A 9,097-nucleotide genomic window follows, 5' to 3' on the forward strand; every position below is an offset into this window, starting at 1 on the left:
GAAAAACAGAGAGAAAAAAAAGAAAGCTTTTAAAAATCCTAGCCTTTAAGGAAGAAAGCAAAGAACTGAAGTCTTGGGGAAGGCACATGTTAGTAAATAAGATTCCTCATCCCAAGGACTTGATAAATGCCCTGGGCCAGAGAGCAGGAGTCTGAGAAAGTTCCCTGTGCCCTGCGCCCCAGCTCCACCCCATCCCCAGTCAAGCTCAACCCCTGGAGGGAGGCCTAGAGTCTTCCTTTTTGGGTGCAGACTCGGGGAGGCTGAAGGACTCCGGGGAAGAAGAGAGGAGGCACAGAATGTCTGGTCCTGACAGGTGTTGCCAACAGCAACCAAGGGTGACACTCCAGGTCACGTGGATGGAAGACCAGAGGGCCAGACAGGGTGACGGCTTCTCAGTGGACACTGAGAGCCTATGTCTGCCCTGTCTCCTGTCACTTGTTACTAGGTAAGGCCTCCAAAATCTCAAGGGAAAAAAGGAAAGCATCCCTGAGAAAGATAGGGTGCTGCGTGTGTGTGTTGGGGGGGGGGACCCGTGAACCCTGAATCGGCAGCCGGGTCTGTCCCCTGGCGGAATGGAGCCCCACCCTGTGAGGTAGACTCAGGTGCAGAAGCAGGGCCTGGCCAGTGTCAGACCAGCAAAAGGGCTACCATTTGAACCTAAACTGGTTCTAAATCCGAAACCCTAGGGGCTTATTTGCAGCAACATGGATGCAACTAGAGATGATCATACTAAGGGAAGTAAGTCAGACAGAGAAAGACAAATACCATAGGATAGCACTTATATGTGGAATCTAAAATACGACACGAATGAACCTATCTATGCGACAGAAACAGAATCACAGACTTGGAAAGCAAACTTATGGTTACCAAGGGGGAGGAGGGTGGGGAGTGATGGGTTGGGAGTTTGGGATTAGCAAGTGCAAACTACTATATAAAGAATGGATAAACAACAAGGTCCTACTGTATAGCACAGGGAACTGTATTCAATATCCTATGATAAACAATAATGGAAAAGAATATTAAAAAAGAATGTATGTATATATATATGTATGACTGAATCACTTTGCTGTACAGCAGAAATTAACACATTGTAAATCAACTATACTTCAAAAATAAAAAATAAATAAAGAGAGGAAAAAAAGAGTGAAATCTTAGGGGTTTATCACTGTGATAGGCCGCCCTGGGGTTTACACACAGCAAAAATGACACACACTTACCCACAGCCTGGAGCTCACAGAGGGGATGTCGAGTCTGAGGCCAGCTCAGGCTCCTACTCACGTGAGCCTCACGGCCTCCACAGAGATGGTGTGTGCACATCTTAAAGCTGCACCTTTTAATTCTATAGAACAAATGTTGGCCAGCTTCCCAGATGGCATATGGATATTTATAGTAGAATTTGTTCAAGCTTGAAGGGAAATGATGTGTCCAATGGCTTCACTTGGAGCTCACGACATTCAAGCCTAGACTTACCCAAGATCACAAAGCTAATGAATGTTACACGTGGGTCTAGAACTGTTTACCTGGACCCTGATCCTGGCCATACATGACTTTTCAAATGTTTATTCTTTTAATAACACAAATACCAAACGTCATCAGAAATGGAGGTGATGAGACACTCTCATTGTAACTTCTGGAGGTAACAATACTTCTTTTCCCATGGTTATGATACCAGTTTATACAAAGAGTAGCAAGTATAATAGACCTGGTGATTTCCTTCTAACACTAGGTTCACCATGTTGAACGGTGCAGATGTGGAACATTTCCATCATTTCAGAAAGGCCCGTGGAGCAGCGCTGCTCTACAGAAAACTGATCAAGGAGTGAAATGGATTTGATGGAGTTCACTCTGAACACTAGCAATTTTCAAAGTCTCCTTAGTGTCAAAATACTGGGGTTAACACACCCTCTACTCATCTCTGTATTTTATACTTAAGACAATATTGGTTAAATGAATGATAATTTACAATTCCCCAGGCTTACATGTGAAAATCCATCTCACTGTGACATCACCAACACTGAATACATTTTACAGATGTGTTTCTATTTTATGATCCTTTCTTCAAAAGAAGCAATTTCTGTCCTTATTTATAAATTTTACTCTCTTTTCCTTGTTCAATTCATTAATCAGAGTTTTGCCTTTATTATTTCATAAATATCCATTTACCTAAAATAGATGAACGGATAAAAATAAATTAGTCAAATGTAAGTATGTTTTTCATCTGTTGTCATAGTGTAGGAGTAATGAGTTAAAGCTTTCCATGACAATTGAGTTTTTGAAGTTTTCTCCTTGTGTTTTGAATATTTAAAAATTTCTTGCGATGAAATGCTATTTTTCACATGGTAAGAAATAATAGAGAGAACTCAGTTTCCCCCAATGGTAACATTTGTAAAACGGTCGTATAATATCACAACCAGAATATCAACATTCAAACAATCCATGGATCTTATTCAGATTCTTGCAGTTTTACTTGTACTTGTGTGTGTGTGTGTGTGTGTGTGTGTGTGTGTGTTTAGCTCTAAATAATTTTATCAGAGTCAAGACACTGAACAATTCCATCACCACAAGGACCCCTCTCCTGATTTATATTTTAAATATGGAAGATAATTACACGATTCAAAAATGAGTACTGTATATTAAGACATAATTAGAGAAGTCAGGCTTCCATCCATATCCTCTTAACTCTATTTCCTCTCTTTCATTATCAATAATTTTTTAAAATTTTGTTCTTGTTTTATTCTTTCACTGTTTTTCTGAAAATGTAAGCAAATACCTATATCTATCATATTTCTCCCCCTTCTTTCATGTAAGGACACAGAAGAAATAAAGTTTTCTTAGCACTTGCCTTTTCTGCTTAACTATTGTATCTGTTGGGATAGGCTAGGGTCTGCCTATATTAAAACAGCACTGAAATCTCAGTGGTTTGAAACAAACAAACAAACAAACAAAATCCACTCTTGTTTCTACATTCCCTCACTTCCCTAATTACTGTTTGAATCTGCCCTTTGGAACTCAGGGAAGGTCTAGGAGGCTGAAGCCTTTTTCCTGCAGACAAGAAACGGGGGACACAGAAAGGCTTTCGTACCCAGGAGGACCCTACAGCGCCCTGCTCAGTTTTATGACCACAAAGCACTGCTTTGGGGTTCTCAGAGTTTTTAGTGAATATCTGGGTAGATGGCCCAAGGTCTTATAAACCAGTTAGAGGTTCAAAGAGGAGGGAGTCTATATTGTCCTAAATATTATAACTCACTAGCTCTGAGTCTCAGTCACCGATTGTTGTGGTTTCACAATATGTCTACAATTCTTTGCCCATCTCCCCCTCAGAAGGTGGAGCTCAGTTCCTCTCTGCACGGGCATGAGTGGGACTTAGAGATTTACTTCTAGCAAATGGAATGTGCAGACGTGACAGTAGGTGACTTCTGAAACTAGTCATAAAAGGCATCATGGCTTCCTCTTGCTGTCCTGAATCACCCGCCCTGGGGGAAGCCAGCTGCCACTGCATGAGGTGGCCTTGCAGAGGGGTCTCTGTGGTGAGGAGCTGAGGCCTCCTACCAACAGCTGTGTGCCTGAGCCGGATTCTGGATCCTGCAAGATAGTAAATGTTTATTGTTTTAAACCACTAAGTTTTGGAGTAATTTTTACTCAGCAATAACTAACTTTACCCCAGTGAAGAAGTATTTTTCAGGGGGAAACAAAGAAAGACAGTGGGTCTGCCTGGATGGGGGTCAGGATTGGGTCTGAGAGGAGAGGGCCGTGGAGAGGTGACCCTTCACTGGCAGAACCACTCAAGGACACCACCATGGCCGAGCCAGTTTCTAAGTCAGGCTTTCTCAGTTCCTTTGAGTGCATTTTCTTCATAACCCATAGATGATCAGATTCTCAGTCCTGGTGGACGGATGGTAATGACAATACCTCTCATTCACTAAGCAATGACTCCATGCTCAGCATGGTTCCGAGCACGTTATGTGTATGAAGTCACTTACTCTTCACCCCAACCCTCTGAAGTAGATTTGCAGGTGTGGAAACGCAGTTACAGAGACTTCCCTGGTGGCGCAGTCGTTAAGATTCCTCGTTCCCAATGCAGGGGGCCTGGGTTTGATCCCTGGTCTGGGAGCTAGATCCCACATGCACGCCACCACTAAGAGTTTGCATGCCGCAACTAAGGAGTCTGCGTGCCGCAACTAAGGAGCCTGCGAGCCACAACTGAGGAGGCCACGTGCTGCAACTAAGACCCAACACAACCGAATAAATAAATTAAATAAGTATTTAAAAAATAAATAAGTAAAATAAAGAACAAGTTAAAAAAAAGAAAGAAACTGAGTTACAGAAAAGTCAAGTCATTTCTTCCACATCACAGACCCAGGATGGGTAGGTTCCAAGTCCAGGTAGACAGGCAGCAGGGAACATGCTCAACCATAGTTCTGTGCAGCAAATGAGACTCATCTGTCTATAAGAGCAACAATTTATTAATTAGTGGTGATCGTGATGGGAGCCCCGTTTCCAGTGATCCAAATACTTCTTCTGCAATTTAGGGCACCCCTCTTTGCAGGAACAAGATACTAGATGTTCACAGAAGAGCATGGAATCTCTGGGGGTGGTGGAATCGCTCTGGGGGTGTGTAATCACAAAAGAGCATGGAAGCGCTGAGCAGTGGTGGAATCGCTCCACCCTACACAGGAGATCACCTTTCCAGGGCCATCCCTGTCCTCAAAATTAAGGGTCTTTCCCTCTGGGACTGAGCTTCTGTTCATGTGGATCTTCCTTTTATGCTGCGACCACCTGCTCTCCCTGAGTGTCTGGGAGTAACAGCCTGTACCCGCCGAGTGAAGGTTAGACCAACTCTTGAAGTTCAGAGGTCAGATCTGAGATCTGAATTTGAACACATAGAACCTTGAAGAGGTGAGACAGGGTGAGATTATTCAGAAACTTAAATGCCAGCCTGACAAGTTCAGCCTTTATTCTACAGGCAACTACTTTCCCCCAAAAGAATCTTTCACGTTTCTCAAAATGTGAAGGCTCTCGGTCATACTGTGTAAGTGGCATATGAGGGAGTAATCAAGACACACTTTAGAGAGGAGGAATTTGCTTTTTTTCGGAAGAAGTGCTTGTGTTCACACGCAGCACTCTGGGAATACTTGGTTTGTGGGCTGGGGACAGGGGAATTCAGAAGGTGTACTCCTGAGGGGAAATAAAAGGATGTGAGCATAAGGGAAGAGAAAAAAAGGAACTAAACTTCAGACATAAACAAAGACTCAAACCTAAGGTGAGCTTGATATAGAGATGTCAAAAGAGGCTGGGCTCACATTTGCAACCTAACCTCAACTCAACTTCATCTCCACCTACAGATCCAACAACCTTCTCTAAGCTAGTATGTCCGAAAGAGAACCCTTGATTTCTTTCTCCTTCTGTCTGATCTTCTCTTCCTTCAGGCTTCCCTTGTCCAGTAAACACTAGCATTGTTCATCTAGTGCATCCCCCGCTCTTGGAGTTATCCTTGTCTCCTTTCTCTCCTACCACATGTCCAGTCTTCCAGCGAAGCCTGTTGGCTTCACCTTCAAAGTACAGCATGAACCTAACCTTGCCTGTCTCCCCTCCACCACTCCTATCCTGGTCCTTCACTGGCTTACGGTGATTAACTCATAACTGGCTTCCCGGTTTCTACTGTTACCCCTATAGTCCATTCTCAGTTGGAGTGACTCTTTTGAAACAAAGGTCAGATTATGCCCCCTCTGCTCAAAACCCTCCTGTGGCATCCACACCTTATCAGAATGAAATGTAAGCTGCTATTTTTTAAAAAATAAATTTATTTATTTATTTATTTATGGCTGCTTTGAGTCTTAGTTGCTGCATGCAGGCTTTCTCTAGCTGTGGTGAGCAGGGGCTACTCTTCATTGCGGTGTGCTGGCTTCTCATTGTGGTGGCTTCTCTTGTTGCAGAGCACGGGCTCTAGGCGCACGGGCTTTAGTAGTTGTGGCTCGTGGGCTCAGTAGTTGTGGCTCGTGGGCTCTAGAGCACAGGCTCAGTAGTTGTGGCTCACGGGCTTAGTTGCTCTGCGGCATGTGGGATCTTCCCGGACCAGGGCTCGAACCTGTGTCCCCTGCATTGGCAGGCGGATTCTTTACCACTGCGTCACCAGGGAAGTCCTAAGCTGCTATTTTTGACCCACAAGGCCATACCTAAGTCTGTCCATCAGCCACCTACTTCTTCAACCACTTTCCCTTTGCTCCCTGTGCCCCAGATTTTGTGTCCTTTTTGTTCCTCACACATGCCAAACCTGCTCCGTCCTGGGCTTCGTGACATGCACTGCTCCCTCTGCTTGGAAGGCTACCCATAGCTGCACAGCTTTATTCCTCCTCTTCATTCAGGTCTCTGTCCCAGGTCACCGTCTAAGAGAGGTCTTCCCGACTCCTGGACCTCAGTTCCCTTCCCTGGCTCACAAGCCCTTTGCCTACTGTCATCCCCCTGGATGTATTACAAACAAACTGTTTATTGGTCTGTGATCCTTCCTGCCCCTAGCTGGCTGGCCTCTTGAGAGCCAGGATTTTGCCTGTCATCTCCCTGTTGTCGCCTGTGGACCTCGACTAGTATCTGACACATAGAAGGCAACTTAATGAACCTTGTTTTAATGAATGACTGAATGTCATCGTTTTGCACTGTGAACCATAATGAATGTGAAATGATGCAAGAGAATGAAGACTCACAATAGGTCAGCTTACTAGCTATTCTTTTAATTCCCTGATCGATGTCAGACAATGAAAATTTCTGGCTGATCAGTTGAAGCTACTGAATGTCGTTCCTCTCAAGTCTTGTCATAATCAACTCATTAAACTAGGGGAGGCACGTTGTACATCTAATTGAATGGGTGCAAACCAGACATGAAAGGACACAAATGTATAGCGTGTGGGTTGGAGTTAATGCAGAAAAGGGTAGTGTTAAGTAAAGAAAAGGGAACAATGACGCATTCTCTGCACTGGCAGATCTATACACAATTACAGGGCATGAGGAATTTCATTTCTGGCAAAAGAGAGATCAGAACAAAATGGAGAGGGCACGACTGGCACTATTTAAATCTATGCCTTTATGTTTTACCTCCCAACTGTGACCTCAGGTTATAAATTAAGATAATAAAAGCTGATGAATGCATTGCCCTAATTTTCCCCACAGGGGAGGTAAAGGAAGATGGAAGAAAGCATCAAAACAAAACCTCTCTGGCAGAAACTCCTCATTACTTTTCATTTTATTTCCTGGCATTCAAAGACAACTGCAGTTTTTACTTGTCTGAGAGGTTACAGAGGAGATGGAGCCTGGGATCAGATCGTAATGATGGAAGCCACAAAGAGAAAGTATCTTCTAGAAAGAGATGTTCAGAAGGGTTCTCAATGATGCTGCAAGTCTTGTGCACGGGACCTTTGTGCTCAAAACACAACTATCTGGGACTTCCCTGATGGTCCAGTGGGTAAGACCCTGTGCTCCCAATGCAGGGGGTCCGGGTTTGATCCCTTCTCGGGGAACTAGATCCCACATGCATGCCGCAACTAAGAAGTCTGCATGCTGCAACTAAAGATCCTGCATGCAGCAAATGAGACCCAGAGCAGCATAAATAAATAAATATTTTCTTTTAAAAATTAAAATTAAAAAAAACACAACTATCTGGGGTTCACACCCAGCTCTTAGGCAGGAATGAATATTCCTAACAACTTTACTTTTGGAGGTTTAGATGGAGGGGTCAGAAATTAAACCAAAGTTGGAGGGAATTAGTCTCCAGCTTAGCAGATTCTTTGCTAAATATCTACCTTCTGAGGTTCTACAGTCAAAAGGGAAGGCATTCTGGAGACTTAGCTTTTTCCCCCTTTCTTATTAAAATGATAGAGATATTTTAAAAAATAATAAGATATTCTCTACAATAGATAACAATAGGCCTTTATCTCCAGAGATCTCTGGAGTGTGCTTATCAGTCACTTTTATCTGTCATGAGAAATAGGAGGCAAATGCGTAATACAGGTGATCTCTTCGACGCCTTCAAAATAGGAAATTTGGGACTTCCCTGGTGGTCCAGTGGTTAGGTCTCCACACTTCCACTGCAGGGGGCAGAGGTTCGATCCCTGGTCGGGGAAATGAGATCTCGCATGCTGCTGTGTGGCAAAAAAAAAAAAAAAAGAGGAAATTTTAAGCTTCTCTGAAGTCAGAAAGTTACTCCATAAAACTAACTTAAGCAAATAATTTCTATCTGCAAAATTTCTCCAGAGCTTCCAATGAAGAGTAAAATCCACACCAGAGTTCTCCTTCCTTGTCCTGCCTTTGCTTCCCTGGGTGGAGGTCATAGTAAAGCTGAAGTAAGAGGAGAACAGGCAACTGAAGAAGCCAGGGCTTGAATAATGCACAAGTTGGAGCGTCCACTTTGGAGCAAACAGGAGCTAGCTGTGGCTTGTGGGTCTCCTCCTGCTCCAAGCGCAGGAACAGGGATCCCTCTCTCATTCATGGCCAGCAGGCTGATGGCGCTTTGAGAAGCAGGCCACAGGGTGGGGCGGGAACTCAGTCCTGGCTCTTCCCTTGCTTGTTAGTTCAGTGATCGTGAGCCTCAGTTTCCTCGTCTGTCAATTACATAAATTGTTTAATTAAATAATGCATAAATGTACCTACTGCATAGCAGGTGCTCCATAAATGCCTGTTTTCTTATCTCCTTATTACCTTTACTAAGACACAGGATGAAGGGCACTGTGGACTTGGCACGGTGAATATACCCTCAAAAGATCATAAAGCACATTACTAGTTGTACCACAAAAAGATACTAATAGGGAGAATTAAAGGAGAAATCAAAGAAGCCTTCCTGAAAGTAGTTTTCCAGAAAGCAGCTCGGGGCCCCAGTGCCTGGTCTCTCATTCACATCCTCTTGCCTCCCAAACTCCAAGTTCAGCTTTCATCTTGATGCAGCTCCACCTTTACTCCCCCAAGCATTTGATCCTCACATTTCCTTTATGAACTCTGGATTCTCCAACTACTCTATGCCTTGATTTCTCCCTTTCTCCCAGGTGGCAGTTTCCTGCTCTCAACCCACAATCTGAGAGACCCAACCTCACTCTGGCCACGTGGCCCTGCTACC

The sequence above is a fragment of the Balaenoptera ricei genome, chromosome 9 (genome assembly GCF_028023285.1).
Source record: "Balaenoptera ricei isolate mBalRic1 chromosome 9, mBalRic1.hap2, whole genome shotgun sequence".
Lineage (NCBI taxonomy): Eukaryota > Metazoa > Chordata > Mammalia > Artiodactyla > Balaenopteridae > Balaenoptera > Balaenoptera ricei.